The 18,432-nt window shown below is 38.4% G+C and overlaps 1 protein-coding gene and 1 long non-coding RNA gene across 2 annotated transcripts in view; one reads left to right on the forward strand and one right to left on the reverse strand.

The window, feature by feature from the left end:
• The window catches only part of Cep112 (centrosomal protein 112), a 442,735-nt gene that overhangs the window by 215,688 nt on the left and 208,615 nt on the right, over positions 1-18,432 (reverse strand). The window lies entirely within an intron of this gene.
• LOC110305921 (uncharacterized) lies at positions 6,485-14,417 on the forward strand. Its single transcript, XR_002379205.2, has 3 exons — positions 6,485-6,593; positions 7,516-7,721; positions 14,338-14,417. It is a non-coding gene; the product is annotated as an uncharacterized LOC110305921 (long non-coding RNA).

Here is an 18,432-nt window from a genome sequence, read left to right on the forward strand (position 1 = left end):
TTTCTGGGTCTGGGATACTCCACTCAGAATGACTGTTCCAGTTCCACCCACTTACCTGAAAATTTCATAACTGCATTTTTCTTAACGGGCACATAATATTGTACTATATAAAAGCAATACATTTTCATTCTGCATTCATCAGATGATAGACAACTAGGCTACTTTCATTTCATGGCTATTGTGAATACAATAACAAGAATATGGACAAACAAGTATCTCCGTAATAATGGAGAGTCCTTTGGATATATGTCCAAGAATGTTATAGCTGGATCTCGTGGTAGAGCTCTTTTCAGCCTGTGAGGACACCCACACACATTTCTACAGTGGCAGGACTAGTCTGCACTCCCACAGAAGGGAAGGTTCCCCTTGCCTCCCCTGTCCTTGCATCCTCATCACTATGTGCTGTGAATTGTGTGTTTGTTGTTTGTTTTTATCTTGGCCATTCTGACCTGGGTAAGATGAAGTCTCAAAGTAGTTTTGATTTGCATTTCCCTGATGGCTAGGATATGAAACCTTCTGGAAAGTGTTTCTTAGCCATTTATATTTCATGTTTCATGTGGAGCTCCATGATTCAGTTTTAATTGGGTTATTTGTTTTCTTGATATTTAGTCTTTTTAGTTTTTTATATATTCTAGAAAATAACCCTCTATCAGAGGTATCATTAACTGGTAAGGATTTTCCTCCTCTCAAGGCCACCTCTTTATGTGAATGATGCTGAGTTTTTGCTGTGCAGAAGATTTTTAGACTCATGTGGTAACATTATCATTTGGTCTCAATGTCTGCGCTATCTGGAACCTGTTCAGAAAGTGATTTCCCGTGCCTATAAGTTCAAGCACATTCTCCACTATCTATTTCTACTGAATCGGGCTCTAGATATCAAGTCTCATGTTGAGGGCCTTGATCAATTTGGAGTTGAGTTTTGTGCAGAGTGAGCTACACGATCTAGCTTCATTTTTCTGTGGTTATCCAGTTTGACTAGAATCATGTGTTGAAGATCCTGTCTTTTCTCCAGTGTACATCATTTCCAAAACCAAGGCGGAAGTAGGTGTGTAGACATATGTTCAGGTTTTAAACTCAATTCCATTAACTTAACTGTTTTAATACCAGTGGTGTCAGGCAGACAGGAAGTAAACTGAAGATGAGAGAGTGACAACTCTGTTCAGATTGACATTGCTAACCGGGATCAAGACTCCAGGAAGTCTGGTCCCAGACAGTTTATTCCCAACAATTTTAAACACAGTATAACTTTTTTTGCCTTTTTTATTAGATATTTTCTTTATTTACATTTCAAATGCTATCCCGAAAGTTCCCTATACCCTCCCCCCTCCCTGCTCCCCATACCCACCCACTTCCACTTCTTGGCCCAAACACAGTATAATTTGTGGAAATAAAATTTCTTGGTGTAATACAAATCCTGGTACATGAGGAAGTATAATTACATCAAAACTTGACTCAGCATATATGTAATTTTTTTCCAAGAAGATGGGCTATTAGGGGCCTAAGGAAGGGTATGGCCTGGTCTCCATCATACAGAGAGCATAGAGGTCATTTGTGATACTTAGCCACCTCTGGTACTGACTGTGGAGCCCCTGGCTGTAAGTGTTATTGCGATTGTTAGCCACCTCCAGTCCTGCTTGTAGGAGTTTGATATCCCCTGGCCCAACAGATAATGCCGATCACTGGGCCATTAACCACCCCCAATTCCCAGCTTTCTCAACAGAAGAACAGGTTTTACATCTTCCTCATTGGAAAGAAAAATCCTTTAGGCTTAACCATCCTAGTCTTCCTGGAAATCTGTGGGTGCAAGGACCTTTGCATTATTCTCCAAACTGTTGGATTTCATCAAAGGCACATTCTGCATCTAATAAGATGATCATGTAGCTTTAGTATTTTTTGAAATTAATTATTTCAAACTAAGTCCAAAAATTATTTATAGCTGAGGTATTAAAAAAATACCTTTATTTGAGTTTCTGGATGAAAGTCATGTTTCTAGACTATTGTTTTTCAGGAAATGTATAAAACATTAGAAGTTTGTTCTGGGTGCCACAGGAAATAGACACAGTGGTTACACTAAAGAATGCAAGTGTGGGCAAGATACCAGGTGTTCAGATTCCTAGCATGTGTTCTAGTTTTAACTAATAGCAATAAAATCTTCTGGCCTTATAATGCCTGCCTGCGCGTCTATCAAGTGGAGAATGTTTCTAAGCTTGTAAAGGAGCAGGGTGTTTAGAAATGGAGTCAGCAGCTTTACCTTTAAAATGATTTTAAAGTAGCTGAAATTCAGCATGCATGCTAGAGGAATTTAAAGTACCTTGGAGTTTTTTAGATTTCTCACTTTATTATTTCTAGCGTTACAAATTAAGAAGAAAACCATTATCGCACTTTGTGTTTCCGTTAAATATCAGTGCACTCTAAACTTGCAAAGATGGGAAGAAATTTAAATTTCCCCTAAATCCACTTTTAAAAAGCAAAGTCCTGGAAAAATTTGTGTGCATGAGATTATAGTGCTGTTCTGTTGTTCATGATGATGTTAAATTACATGATTAATGAAAAGACAGATCTTACCACAGAGGAAAGGGTAAATTTTTAATAGGCTACAATTTTAGAACAATTAACAGGCAGCGTTGGAACAAACTCCCCAATGCTAATGCCACGAAATGCTGTTTTTACTTGCAAAGGAAAAGGTATTCTATAGAGAGTTGTTTTTTGTCTGTCTGTTTTTATTTTGTTTGTTTGTTTGTTTGTTTGTTTGTTTTTGTTTTTTTCCGAGACAGGGTTTTTCTGTATAGCCTTGGCTGTCCTGGAACTCACTCTGTAGACCAGGCTGGCCTCAAACTCAGTAATTCACCTTCCTCAACCTCCCAAGTGCTGGGATTAAAGGTATGCGCCACCACGCCTGGCTCTGTCTCTTTTAATGAAATGAAAAAGGGCAATACAAAGAAAGGTCCTCATTAATCTATATGTCTTCTTTTAGAGGAAGATCAACCTTCATTAGTAATAGAATATGCATCATCACATGACCAGCAAGCACAGCTGTATTTGTTTTCTGTAATGACAATACTAAAGCTCTATAACTGTTGTTTAAACTTCTTGTCATATTTAAAAGAACATTCAAATTACATAATGAAAAATAGATCTTGAGGAAAATGAGTTTAAAACCATAACAATGTGCTTTCCCCCTTCATTTCGTGTCTGTGTGTGTCTGTGTGTCTGTGTGTGTGTGTATGCATGTTCACATGTGTCTGAGCACATTTGTGCACATGCATATGGAAGTCCAATGTTGAGGTCTAGAATGTTCCCCGATTGTTCTTCCCCCTCACTCTTCTGAGCAGTGGTCAAAAGTCATGATCAAACCCAGAGCTTAGCAATCCCTTTGTCCAGGAATCCACTGTCAGAGCCCTTTCAGGCTGAAATTACATGTGTGACACAACTCCCAAGCCTACTTAGAAATCACAGAGGCTCTAGCGATCTACTCTGGTCATTCTGCTTGCATGGCTTTAACCTCTGAAATATCTCCACAGTTCAAAGAATGTTCCTTCAGGTAAAATCAAAGTTAAAGGAATATAAGAGTCATTGATTTTACAGGAGCACTTTAAGTCTACAAATAGATGATGTAAATAATAGAAGCCAAGATATAAATGCTCACTGTATATATTTATACTTAAATAGGCTTATATAAGTGGAAATATTATACTTGAAAATGATGACTCTAAAATGAATCTACCTGCAAAGGGCACTTTCAATAATCTCATTTTGAAAGAAAAAATGTATACATTAAAAACCCCACACAGCTGTACTATGCATAACTGGTGCACCATCATAATGAATGGAAGGCATTATGTTCAGAAGATGGGAGCTTACAGCATCTGAAAACACTTAACACTGTCTTCCTGACAGTTTTTCTAGAAGTATCAAGCAACCTATTTAGCCTTCAAAAAACAAATTCCAGGGGGTTTCTCCTCTACAACAAACTTCCTTCTATAAAGAATGCCATTCAGGTAACTGGGAACCAGATCTTCAGCACTCTGGCCACTTAAGCTACCACTCTGTCCCAGGAAAGCAATGTTCTACTGAACTGTGGATCCTACTACTTCAGTATCAGCCTCTTTCTGAACACTGTCTGCAGGCCGTCCCAGCATCCTGCATGGTACATTCATGGCATTTGAAAAACACTAGTTACCTACTGTCAACTACACAATGCACTCAAAAGTCTTGGGTGCTTAGCTAAGGAGAAGAAAATGTATTAAGTGTGCCAATCCCGCTGACTACAACGGTTAAATGGGCCTGCCAACCACCTCAGTCAGAAGCACAGCACTTCTCTCCCATCTCAGTGCCTCTCACAGTGTGCACTCTGTGCACTAATTGTGGGAAGATAGGCAGATGTATTCACAGAAGTTTTAAGTTGGTAACATGCAAAAATCAGAATTTTAATTTGAGAACTGTTCTTTTAAAGTGAACAGCAGGGAAAAATAGGTTAATCTTATCTAAAGGAATAATGTGAAAATAAATATATTACTTCAATGCTTGTCTTTGTAAGCGCCAGACAGAGATAGACTAGATAGTACAGAGACCTAATTTATATTCCCCTGTTTTCACTAGTATAAAATAATGTATTTTTTGGAAGATCTGTTCCTAGGAAGTTTGAAAAAGGCTTAACCTAATATCCAGTCTGAAGGAAATCCATTCTAGTGGAGCTATATATATAGCAGAGTCTACTCTAGTCAGCTGACCTCCCTTGAGCTCATTCTGCACCCTGTAAATGGTGAAGCATCCTGGCTACTCCTGCATCATTTACACATCCGCCCTGAGACTGTGGGCAGCACCTACACTTACTACAGTAGCTCCAACATTTATATGTGATTTTGTTACTTGCTGTATTTCCTTCTATATTCCTTAAATGCATTCACCCAATACAAAAAGAAATTATGTGGTCAAAGTCAATGTAAATAACTAGAAAACGGTAGTAACCAAATTCAACATAAGATCTGTCACTGGATACACATATGAAGTATACAAGTTTTAATTACTTAGGCTTTTTGACCTTAAAACTACTTCCCATTCTATTAGCTTTCCTGGTTTATTTTTAGCTTAGCTCTTATCTTAATATTTCCTGAGCATATAGTCAAGAGGTATAAGTACTTCTACATTACATATACAATGGCACATATACATTGTGATATCCATAACATAATCACACTTCAGAATGATGAGATAGTATAAAATAAAGATTTTAAGTGAATTTAGGGAAGGATTTCAGCAGCCAACTTAAGACTATCTCTTATGAGGTAGTACTAAAATATTGTCAACATTATACTCTTAGCTCTGATAAAATCAGACAGTTTTGTATATCTGTACATCTCGGACATTTAAATACTTAAGTGCAAAACATATTGTTTCTATCTATATGACATGTAAATTTAAGGAGCAAAGGCTACCTAGATCAGTATCATGGATACCAACCGATTTTGAGAAGAGATAGGTATGTTCAGAGTGATAAGGCCATAAATCATAAATCCAATATATTTTCAAAATCCACAGAATTTAGAGATTAACAACAGAAATTCTAATAGTGGGCTATGAGATTTTTAATACTGACATTTTCATTAACTATTAACAAACATAGGCTCTATTTTCAATGGGCAAGAGTAATCTATATAATTCAGTGTGAACTCATCTCAAATATTTTGCATTTACAAAGCTCTGTGTGTGATTACCCTCACTCTAACAAGTTTTTAATGCCGGTCAAAACTATTATTTATGGCACATGCTGTACTTACCCAGTGTGCAGAACAAAGTCGCCTGACCAAAAAAAAAAAAAAAATCTATGACATCATTTGTGATTTCTTTAACCAAATGACTCAGATTCCTTCCAACCTTTCTCTCTCCTTTACTCTCAAGTACAAGCTTGTTCTCTTCCATGCACTCATGATTAACCCCCTCAAAACCATGCTAAAAAGGCCTTGCCTTTAAACCATCTCACTGCTACCAACTGTGGTTACAGTCCTGCCTGACTCTACTACCCTCCATCTTTGATACTTACTTAATGATCTGGGGTCTAGATTCATGGCATTAAGAATGTTCTTAATAAAGACTACCACTCCCAATTAATTTTAGGATTAGATTCTTGACTATCTAGAAATATATCCTTTTTGTTTTTGTCTTAGCTAGTTGGACTCTTGAAGTTTTCCTGATTTCTGGATCTGAATTAAAATTTCCTAACTCATCTAATTTGATTTCTGACCCATCCACTCATTCTCTGAGGACTAATGATGAGCAGCCATGCCTAGGTCCTAAGGCTCCAGTCCTGCCACTCTTAAAGTACTGGCATTATTGGGTTTGTTCTCAGGCCACTTATTGAACCATTTATCCTCCAGCAAAACTAAGTAATAAATGAAAATAACTACCTCTATAGTATTGAAACAGAAATGTATGTTGCCATGGAAACAGAGCTCTATTTGTGACCTAAGTTTTATTCTATGCAGTTCCAAAGCCAAGTAGTAGCCAACAAGGAAGCAGAGACTTAACTAAGAATGTGATCAAAGAAATTATCAGATGGAAATAATTCTCCTAGATCTGCATGTTCACAATTGAATGTATGTAACAACGTAGCTGCTGTTAACTAAAATGATACCCATAATACAAACCACATTACCGGAATACTTTTCTTTCTAGCTGTTTTTAGAAAATCATCATTTAGTAGAGTATATATATATATATATATATATATATATATATATTCTATATGCTTCAAAATTTCACAAGCAGTTTCACATATTTAGTTGAATTTCTTCTAACAAACCTGTAGGTTACTATTTCAAAAAACAAAACCATAAAAGAGGCTTTAAAATGTGAATTGTCAGGTGTGGTAGTGCACATCTTTATTCACAGCACTCAAGAGGAAGAGGCTGGAGGGTTTTTGAGTTCAAGGTCAGTCTAGTATATAGAGTGAGTTCTAGGACAGCCAGGGCTACACAGAGAAACCCTGTCTTGAATAAACAAAACAAAAAAATGAGTTATATGTTTTAGTTCACAAATGGCTGCATTTACAACCCTACTCTATCTGATAGAGTCACACTTCAGCTAGCTGTAGCATCTTGCATGGTAGCTTATTGAGATCCAGTACAAAGGTTCAGACTGGAGTGACTGGGAAACGTAAAAATTGTTTGCAGGAACTTATTGGCCACTATAGTTTTTGCTTTTGTTTTGTTTGTTTGCTTGTTTTAAATAGTTGCCAGCAAAATCAATAAAATTGATTAAACTAATATTCTAGCACTGAAGAAATCTTAAGGATATCTAAAATCATGACACTGTTTAGATAAAGCATATGCTAGAGACTTCCAGAAAGAATACTTTCCCACATATTGGCAAATCCTCTCTGAAACAACAGAGTTGTGTTGAATGTGATTTCACCTCTTTGCTAATATTTTATTGCATCACAAAATTGCATTTTAACAGGATGCTGGAGATTTATTATGAAAGTTTGGCTGACTCCATCTTGTATTGATTTACTGACAGGTCAGTTTTCCATGTGCTACTTATCCCTCTGGCATTCTCACTACTCCTTCCTCAACCCTGTTGATGAAGACAACTGGATCATGGCAACCTCTGAGTGTGTTCTCACTCGTGGTGTCTCTTCTATGCTGTAGACTCTTCATCACTTGGTATCATTACAAGCATCAACCACTGATAAAGCACCCATAACTGACACTGGAGAATACAAGGTTTGTCTTTGGACCTTAACTGTTCATCCTGATTATTACTAATTTTTTCATCTTCTTTATTCTAAAACATGTATTTTGGTACATCAACATCACAAAGAATTTATTCTCTGTTATTACAAAATAATAGTGAATGATGGTCCCCCAGGACGTTCCACAAGACACAAGATGCATTTCAAAACATGAGATACGAGCAAGAAGAATTATGATCTCCAAATTTCCCTTTAAACATTCCTGATGAATTATCCAGCTAGTAATGCCTAAATCTGTTTAGTTCTGAGGATCACCTGAGAGCAGGAGATGAAAACAGAAAAAGAAAAATTCAGTCATTGAATAATTAAAAATTTTCTTTGAGTTTTTTCACTCAAATATTTTTAATTTGACAGTATACAAAAGAAAACCAAAGTACAGAAATGAAGTGGACTTTATGAGTTCCCATCTCCTTTCCACTTTCCAGAAGCTGCTCTCTAAGTTGCTTGCTTTCTGTTGGTAACCAGCAAGATGCCTTCATAATCTTTAGGAATTACTAATTTATTCATTACTTGATAATTTTCTGCCACAAAAGACATTTAGTTTGTAAAGACCTGCTCTCTGTTCACCATCTTCAAAACACAATTGCATCACCATTTGAATCCCTTTATTGGCTATCATTGTAACATCAATAAAGGAAGTATTGTTTCTATCACTTAATTCTCACTTTGTACATAAGTGTATTAGTATATCATAACTTTAATCTAGCTTGTGTATGTGTGTGTGCATGTGCAGGTGTGTGCATGCGTTTGCATGTGTTTGTGTATGTGTGTATGCACATAAACCTGCACACATGGACGAAGTTGTCAGAGGACAACTTGTGGGATTCCTTTTTCTCCTTTCATCACGTGGGTTCTGGGAATCGAACTCAGGCTGTCAGCCTTGGTGCACTGCATCATCCTGTAAATGTACACATGTATTTCCATGATCTTCATAACTTTCTACTTTTGTCATTTGTACTTATATTAAGGTTGGCAACATATAGTGTTTATCATCATGAATGTATATTTTTATGATTACAAGAGGAAAATTCAAACATAGATATAATTATTATTTAAAATAGTACAGGATTATAGAACCCCAAAAGCATAGGCAACAAAAGCAAAAATGGACAAGTAGGATTGTACAAACTAAAAAGAAAGTGTCTGGAGGTAAAGAAACCAACTGGCAGAGGTAACAGAGGCACAAAATGGGATGAAATATGTAAATCTACTCGGTAAGGGAAATGAACTATAAATAATACAGGGGATTCAAACAACTCATTAAAACCCTCTCAAATAACTTAAGTACTGTACAAGAACTTGAATTAACATTTCTCAAAAGAATACATAAAAATGGCCAGTAGAGGCCAGCATCACTAATTTTCACATACATCAAAATTTAAATCATTATGATTGGTGGGGAGGCAGCTCAGTGCCTAAAGACACATGCGCCACAAACTGAAAACCTGAGGCTAATTCCCAGCTCTGCTGCTGGAAGGAGAGGATTGTTTGTGAGCGCTGTCTTCTGGTCTTCACACACCAGCTGTGCATGCACACTGTACAATGATTAAAACCATAAAATTAAAATGAGATGCCCAGAGAGACAGAGTTACCCTACGAACCAGAAATCCCACATCTGGGTCTCAGAGATGGCTGTATAACCATATTTGTTACCAGCTATTCATAACAGCAAAACATGAAAACAAGCCACAATGAACAGATAAGGACATCTATCTCTATATGTGTCTATATGACTCACATGACACTGAGTTTATGCCAACATTGATGAACCTAGAGGATACTCAAATCATGCTAAGTGAAATAAGCCAACTCATAAAGACAAAGTAGTCTATTATTTGTGTGAAATCAAAATAATCAGCCTAATAAAAGCAGAGGATAAAATGAGAGTTGTCTGAGGCTGGGGCTTGGGGAGGGATATAGGGAAATGTGGATTATAGGTTAGAGGTTTCCGTTTCAAACGATGATCAAGTTTTGGCAGCCTGATACACTTGATGTGTCTAACCACACTGTATTACGTATTTGAAGTTTACTAATCCAGCAGATTTCACATGTTCTTTCCACAACAGAAATGGGAAAATATTAAAATGGATGAGATGCTAGGGGCACCAAGTAGCTGATGGATTAAGAGAGCAGTGATCATTGCACAGTGAGAGAACAAGAGAAGCAAAGCCTTCAAGTTAGACACCTTACATGTATGCAATTATTTGTCAATTATAGCTCAAACCAAACAAACAAAAGATATAGTGAATATACACAGCAGTTTGAAAGTCTCTGTTGAGTAACTATTAATTTTGTAAACTTCTAACAAGAGATCTTTAGAAAAGAATTTTAGAACTATGAGGCAAAGTGAGCCAGAGAAACAAAACCTTGTGAAGACATTAGCTAACTGGGAAGAGCTTGCACAACTTTCTGGGGAGCAGGAAGTTGAAAGACCTGTCTTGAAAGCTGAAGAATCAGACTGTGACAGCTCCAGCTAACTGGTGGGAAGGGGCTTCGGTGGGTAGGCCTACATCTACCTACATATCCTCACAATAGGTTGGGCTCTAAAACTATAAAACTGGTGAAAACCAGTTAGAGGTGAGAATACTAATACACCTTCGAAGGAGCCATTCCAATTGGTACACTGTAGTTAACACAAAAACAAAAGAAAACCAGAAGGCTCTTCCCTAAAACAAAATTTAAAAACAATCCAAGGAAGCCATGGGTTCCGATGTAGATTTCACAATCTCAAAATAAGCCTTCCTCAATCTTGGACTCAAAAGGAAAGAATCTTTTATTTTTTTATTTTTATTTTTTATTAGATATTTTCTTTATTTACATTTCAAATGTTATCCCCTTTCCTAGTTCCCCTCCAAAAAGCCCCTATGCCCTCCCCCCTCTCCCTGTTCCCCAACCCACCTACTCCTGCTTCCTGCCCCTGGCATTCCCCTATACTGGAGCATAGAACCTTCACAGGACGAAGGGCCTCTCCTCCCACCGATGACCGACTATGCCACCCTCTGCTACATATGCAGCTAGAGCCATGAGTCCCACCATGTGTTTTCTTTGATTGGTGGTTTAGTCCCAGGAAGCTCTGGTGTTACTGGTTAGTTCATATTGTTGTTCCTCGTAAGGGGCTGCAAGCCCCTTCAGCTCTTTGGGTACCTTTTCTAGCTCAAAAGGAAAGAATCTTAACACAGCTATGTCAACTCAAGAATTCTGAGTTCCCACTCAGGAAGGGGCCGCTTAGGACAGAGGTTCTCAACCTATGAGTCTTAATGTCCTTGGGGAATGAACAACCTCTCATAGGTGTCAACTAAGAACAGATAATTATATTACGATTTCTAATAGTAGCAAAATTACATTTATGAAGTAGCAATAGAAATAATCTTATGGTTGGGGTCATCACAACATGAGGGACTGTATTAAAGCATCACAGGGGCTGGTGAAATGGCTCAGTGGGTAAGAGCACCCAACTGCTCTTCCAAAGGTCCAGAGTTCAAATCCCAGCAACCACATGGTAGTTCACAACCATCTGTAATGAGATCTGGCGCCCTCTTCTGGAGTGTCTGAAGACAGCTACAGTGTACTTACATATAATAAATAAATAAATCTTAAAAAAAAAAAAGCATCACAGAACTAGGGAAGTTGAGAGCCACGGCTTTAGAAGAAAGAGAAGCTCTTTTTTAAACAACAAATAAGCTGTTTGGTATCTCATTCGTGAAAAACTGAGTAACAACCTCCGCCTTTTGCTCCTCCCAAGCATGTCAATTTGATGTTATAATCCTCAGAACCTGTAATTGTGATACTTCCATAGTCTAATAAAAGGACATTAGGAAGTTAACTTAAAACCCCAAGAGGGATGCTGGCTCTGGTAGCACATACCAGGCTGGCAGGCAGAACCCTATGAGTCCTAGGCTAGCTTGGCGTATATAGTTAATTCTAGCCTAGCCAGAACTACACAGTGTGATCCCATTTCAAAGTAATCAAATAAATAACCAATCTGGAGCTGGGAAGTTTTCTTGGACTCTGCACAGGGGCTCGATGTCATCACGAGGCTCTGTAACAATGAGAGTGAAGTTGGGTCCACAACAGAAGCCGAAGGAATGGAATATGATGTGGAGCCGCTCAGGAGATTCTGGGTCAGTAGCAGCTAGAATTAGAAAGAAATATATTCTCCCCTGAAAGAAGCAGGAGTCAGCTCTACCAACAATTTGAGTCCTAAAAGATTAACTTCAGGCTTCTCATCTTCAGAATTGTAAAATAATGGGTTTCTAGTGTTCTGTGACACAGGGCTTGTTTTAAACTGTTACAACACCAACAGGAAATAAACACACCCTTTGCCTTTTGTAAAAATAAATCAAAAGCATCAATTGTAGACATATAAGAAAAGCTAACACAGATGTGAAAGATAAAGACAGATAATCTAACCTTGGGAAAAATGAATTCAAGTAATAGAACTTTAAAAATCATTTTAATTAATAAACTAGGAAAGATAACACAATTGATTACATCTATAAAATGAAAACACGTTTTTATAGAAAAAATATAAGGCTGGGGAGAGGGCTCAGCAGATACATGCTTTCTGGGGAAGTATGAAGGCTGGTGCTTGAGTCCCAGCACCACATGAAAGGCAGGGTTGTTACACTGCACCTTGTAAGTCCCTGCACAAGAAAGGGGTGATCACAAAAGATCCTTGGGACTTGCTGAGAGCAATCCAGCTTAGAGAGTGAGCTCCGGGTCAGGAGAGACACTATTTTAAAAAGTAAGCTGGAAAACAACCAAGGAAGACACTTGGCTTCTGGCATCTATTCCTGCTGCTTCTATACACAGGGAAGCATATCCTCACACATGCAAATGCATACACACAAATGTTCAATACACAAAAGTACACACAAGAAACATTGGAAAAGTGCAAACACTTCTTTTAAGGTTTCAAAATAGTATTCCTTCTGGATCCTAGCTTCAAAATTTTAGAGCTGTGTGCTTAATTTGGAGGGTCATCAGAAGTCAGAAAGCAAGAAAGGGGCCATGAAGAGGATGGTGGAGAGAAGAAAATTGAGAGGAACAGAACACATGATATGAAAGGGGGCACTTGGAAAGGGATAAAGGTTTCAATGGAGATGAAAGCTGGCTAGCTTTTATAATGTTGAAAGATGCCATGGAGAAGGATGGAGGAGAGGAGGTGTTGGTGAGCTGGCTAAATCAAACTAAGAATGCATGAAAAGTCTTATGGAGATCCACCACTTAGTAAGCTACTTTGTAACGATGTGTATGTATATACACACACACACACACACACACTAACTATACACATACATAGAGAGAGTTAAATACTATATAAATAACTACATAGTTATAGTTAAATACTATATATATATATATATACCTATATATACATATATATAGGTATATATATTTAAGTATATATTTAAATAGGGAGTCTGAATATATATACTTAAATACTTATATATGTACATATACTCCTTATTTAAATATATACACTTAAAATATATTTATAAATCATATATAAGGTATATATGCTACAAATATGATATGTTATATATAATATAGAAGATATATATTATATAAATATATATATATACATACATATATAAAGTTTATATATTTAAATTCTGGGCCAGGTGCTACATAGGTGAACAGTGGTCCTTAGATGGCATGGCTCATTACCTAAAAATCTCAGTACCAGTGTGAGATACTTCACAAATTATTGGTCAAGGAGTTTCCCAGAGCACTCAAAACAACATTACCATTGCTCTTGGTGGCCCACAATAACTGAATTAAATGACTGCCAATAGCATATTGTTGAAGACACAATATACTTTGGTTGAAGGACACAGAGAAAACAGGTTAGAATGAACCTGAACTCTCTCTTCCTAATGGCTGGCTTCCAAAGTACAAGAAAGCATACTGCAGGGTCCCAGGAGAGAAGTCAGAACAGACTTGTACCCTAAAAGCTACAATCCAGCCTGCTGAGCAGAGTGTTCACTGGTCCAACAGAGGATGACTTCGATGGAGTTAACCAACCACTTTTTGATATACTTGGAGCCTGTACCAACAGGAGGGAACCCATCCCTGATACTGTAATCCTGGTTAAGACGCCATTGTTGGGGTGATTGTTGATTCTAGAAGGAACAAAACTGCCTTCGTTTTAAATATCTTTATACCCATGAAGCAGTGTGGCACTCAGTCTTGGTCAGAGAGGTGTCTTTTGCTCAGGGCAGTGGTTAAGGCAGAGAACCACAAGTGGTAAAAATACTGAAAACTGGTGACTGTTGAGCGTTCAGCTCTAAATAGGCATTTCTGTCAACACCTACAATGCTTACAGAACATCATAGAAAAGGGGCAGAAAGTAAGAGCTAGAGGCTGGGGAGTGGTGCTGTGAAGTGCGTCTCCATGGTCACAGACTCACAGCAGCTATGGTTACCTGTATAAGACCTGTACATGATCAAGCCGGGAAACATTCCTTGATGGACTGGGGAGGGCTTGTGAGGCTGAACCCCTAGCTGAGGAGATACTACATTTGATGGGTGCTGGGGGAGAAGTCATTTTTCCTCTAATATTTTAAGGAAATCTCTCTGTTATAGGATAAACAGCATTTACATGCACATGCTAGTAGCAGTCACCAACTAAAGCCAAGGCAACCCACAAGAGCCACATCCCAGAGGAAAAATGGCAGTGAGTATCAACACAATATTAAAGCGTTACTTTAAAATTTCCTTATTAACAATGCTCATGATGTAAAGAAGCCAGATTTAAAATATAAATGAAAAGTTAGTACTTACTGATCCTTACCAAGAACTTCTGGGACCATGAGATAGATAGCTCAGGGACAAAGCACTTATTGCCAAGCCTGATGACCTAAATATAAGCCCCAGAACCCAAATGGTGGAGAGAATGAACTTCCACAAATTAACCACTGATCCATAAGCACACTGTTCATATAGTGGAAACAGGATAACAGAGGCCTGAACAAGGTGCTGGCCTACAGCCTTTAAAGGCTCCTATGCCAGTCTTCTACATTTACAAACAGCAGCTGGACTGGTTTTGTTCTTACTGTGGCTTAATTCACAGTGAGGAACACAGGTCTCAAATGCAGAGCCACGTGTTGAGCCTCTGGTCAGAATCAATCCCCTCCTGACACCCTGCTACCAAGTTCAGGGTACCACTGAGTACAGAGCTTCAAGTTGGCTCTGTGGGTTTCATTCCATTCTTTTGAAGCTTTGCCTGTTTTCAAGTGCTTTCTTTGGCTTCTGCACTTGGTTCTTTGTGAGGTTTGTCATGGGCTTAGGATTTAGTCCTCATCTATTTAGGGTTTGTTGCTTCTTCCAGGTCTGTATCTTGGTCTCGTTTATCAATTCCTTTAAATTCTCAAGCACCAATCAGAGCAATACTACACTTGTTTTGTTTTCTTTCTGAAACCAAGATCAGAGTAAAGGATCCGTCTCATGTACTTCCCAGCTCCTGCTTTTCCATGCCTTCCATTGATTTCATGTTGCATTCTAGTTGGCCTCTCAAGATTATTTTCTAGCTCACAATTCTATTTTAGTATATACATTTTGCTTTAATCCTCCCAATGAAATTATTTCAATTTGTTTTTAATTTTGAAAAGTTCTGCTTTTAAACTTGGATTGAAAGTTTTGGATAGCTTCTTGTAAAAGTAGCTTTTATTCCCCTGATATAATTGTTATCTCTAAGGGTTACTGCTTCTGCCTGCTAACCCAGGCCTAGTCCTGGAAGCTTCTAGCCTCCATGCAATCTAATCTAGGTCTAGAATGTTTTCATCCTCTGAGACTTACTGCTGAATACAGGGACCCTTTCTAGCTCTTTCTGTTCACCCCTGCTGTTCTGGCTCAAACTCATCTTCAAGCTGACTGATCCTAGCTGGCTTCTCTTCTAGTTTGGCCTCATACTGACTTTGGCAATATGTTCTAATCTTCTGGCTTGGCTTGTCTTTACATGAGTCTAGCATGTTCTCTCTCTGCAACCTGTCTCTGTACAACTGTTCCAGTAAAACTCTACATTTGAGACCTTTGTTCCTCACTGTGAATTAAACCACAGTACAAACAAAAATAGTCCAACTGCTGTTTGTAAAACTTCCATGTCTATCTTAGAAACTAGCGTTGTTCATCTGAAGTGTGATGGTGTTTTGTTTAATTTAGGTCAGAAACTAAAGTCACTTGGGAGGAGAGAACTTCAATTGAGAAAACTTCTCCATCAATTTTGGTCCATATTCAGTGTAGTGGCATTTTCTTGATTGTTGGTTGATGTGGGAGAGCTCAGCCTACTGTGTGGAGAACCACCCCTGGGCTATATAAAAAAGATGGCTGTACATGAACTTGGATATGAACCAGTAAGCAGTATTTCTCCATGTTCTGTGCTTCAGTTACCACTTCTAGGTTCTTGACTTGAGCTCCTGTCTTGGCTTGCTTCAATGATGACCTCGGCTGACTTTTTAAGATGTAGTAAGCCCTTTTCATCCCCAAGTTGGTTTTGGTGGTGTTTAGTCACAGCAGCAGTAAAGCAAACTAGGACAGATATCAACAGTGAATTCCAATCTAAGAAAAAGAAAGATACCACTAAGGAAAAGTATAAGACTATGAAACAGGTCTGTTTGGTATGCCAAGATGGGCCATTAGAAACCAACACAGATGAAGTCAGACAAGACCACCATAACATCTCCTGTCTCTGGTACAAAACTTCTTCTTGTGAATGGTCCAATAGCCATAATATTATATTTCACAGAGGAAAGTGATGGTTCAACAACCATTTCAAAACTGCCAGCTAATAATACAACACTTACATACTGCTTTCTGGTTTTATTGGTGCTGGAGATCTAGCATGGGTCTCATGCATGTGAAACACATGTTCTACTACGAGACCCTGTTTTCACATTTTTTCCTCATGTGATAGCCCCTGCTTGGCATGGGACTTGCTATGTAAAGCAGAGTGCCCTAGAATGCAGAGAGATGTGTCTGCCTCTGCCTATGAGTATGTGCATCTGCTTTCATTTCCTGTAAGTAATCATGCTTCCACTGTGAGTGCAAAGTAAAGTGTAACTGTTATCAACGTCCACACTGAAAGTGACCGCACAGATAGAAGAGAATCAAGAAACAAAGAACAGCTTTCCTATCCTCAACCTGGATAGAAACAAGGACCTCTAGTAACGGGCTAAAGTTACCAGAACAAGATACACAAGTTTAGGACTATTATTTAGCATAGCACTGTTAACAGTAGAAGTGGGAAATCTAATTATTTAATATTGGGACAGAAGGCTGGACAGCAGGGGGCTTATGGCACTTACCCCACTACTACCACTGAATGGTGCCAATAAATGTCCAAAGAGAGTAAATCAAGACTCAGAGACATCAGCATATTTTGAAACAACAAAAACAAATTAAAGCTAAACTAAACAAAAAAGTAGCTAAACAAAGTCTCTTCTGTAAATTAGACTGGGAGCAGAAGGATTCTGATCACAAAATCTCCTGGTATTATACTATTTGAGAGGGTCATAATACTAGATTGGAAAGTAGACATGTGATCAGCAGTTAAGAGCACTTGCTGCTCATGCACGGGACCTGGGTTCTGTTCCCAGCACCTACACGGTAGCTCACAACTTCCATAACTCCAGTTCCAGGGCTGCAATGACGTCTTCTGACCTCCAGGGGCAGCGGACCTCCACATGAAGAACAGACATACATTCAGGCAAAACACTCATACATTTAAAATAAATAAAAATTGTAAAAGAAGGCTAAGTCAATAATTTTAAAAGCAAAGGAAGGAAATTTGATAAAAGGAAGCTGCCTCCTAGAAGTAGATGAGGTGCTGCAAAGAACAGTGTGTACAGTTCAACCCCACATGTACAACTCGTCCTCCCTGGGCAGTGATAACAAGCTACTGCTGAAAACCTTGCTCAGGAGCTTGTGGGCTCTTTGCCAGAAAGGGGCTGTCTGTCCTCAGCCTCTGATTTTGAGTCACTCACTACAAAAGGGCAACAACTATCGACCTCTCACAGACTGCTGTGAGGGCAAGGCGCGCTCACAGCTCTGTCCCGATGTGGACCCGCCCATCAGATATCAAGTGCTTGCAGCTGGTTAATTATCGTAACTTTTCTTATTCAAGTAATAAAATCTTGAGATTACTCAGACCACAATCACTGGCTAACAAACGAACAGCATTTAGCAACTGCAAAATGAATTCAATCTCAAACACAGTGATAAATTTTTGTGAAAACAAAAATAGGAAGAGGAAATCAAAAGCCCCTGCAAGCCACCACGATGGGACTCTATTATAGCTGACAGATTTTTCTCCTTTGTGTCATCTTTATAAGAATAGACATAGCCAAGTTCACACACTAACTTTAGAGGCAGAAACAAAACAAGGGTTGTGTGTGTGTGTGTGTGGAGGGGCAGTGCACACACTCAGGCATGCAAGCATGTGTGCATGTTTTCCCTTTGGCCATCAGACGTAACTTCAAACAACCGTCTTATTATTTTCCCCCGTGAAAGTTAATTTATTGCCTGGAGAAGAGTTAAAGGAGCTCTTGAAGATGATCTCAGATTCTGTTCTCTTTGCCAAATAACTATCCCTAATTACAACATCATACCCATTGGACATGGATAAAAAGAACAAGCGAGGTCCTGTGGTGCAGCTCTTCACCATGACATAGTTGCCACATTTGT

Source organism: Mus caroli, unplaced genomic scaffold (genome assembly GCF_978045245.1).
Source record: "Mus caroli unplaced genomic scaffold, Mus_caroli_1 scaffold_13, whole genome shotgun sequence".
NCBI classification, from domain to species: Eukaryota; Metazoa; Chordata; class Mammalia; order Rodentia; family Muridae; genus Mus; species Mus caroli.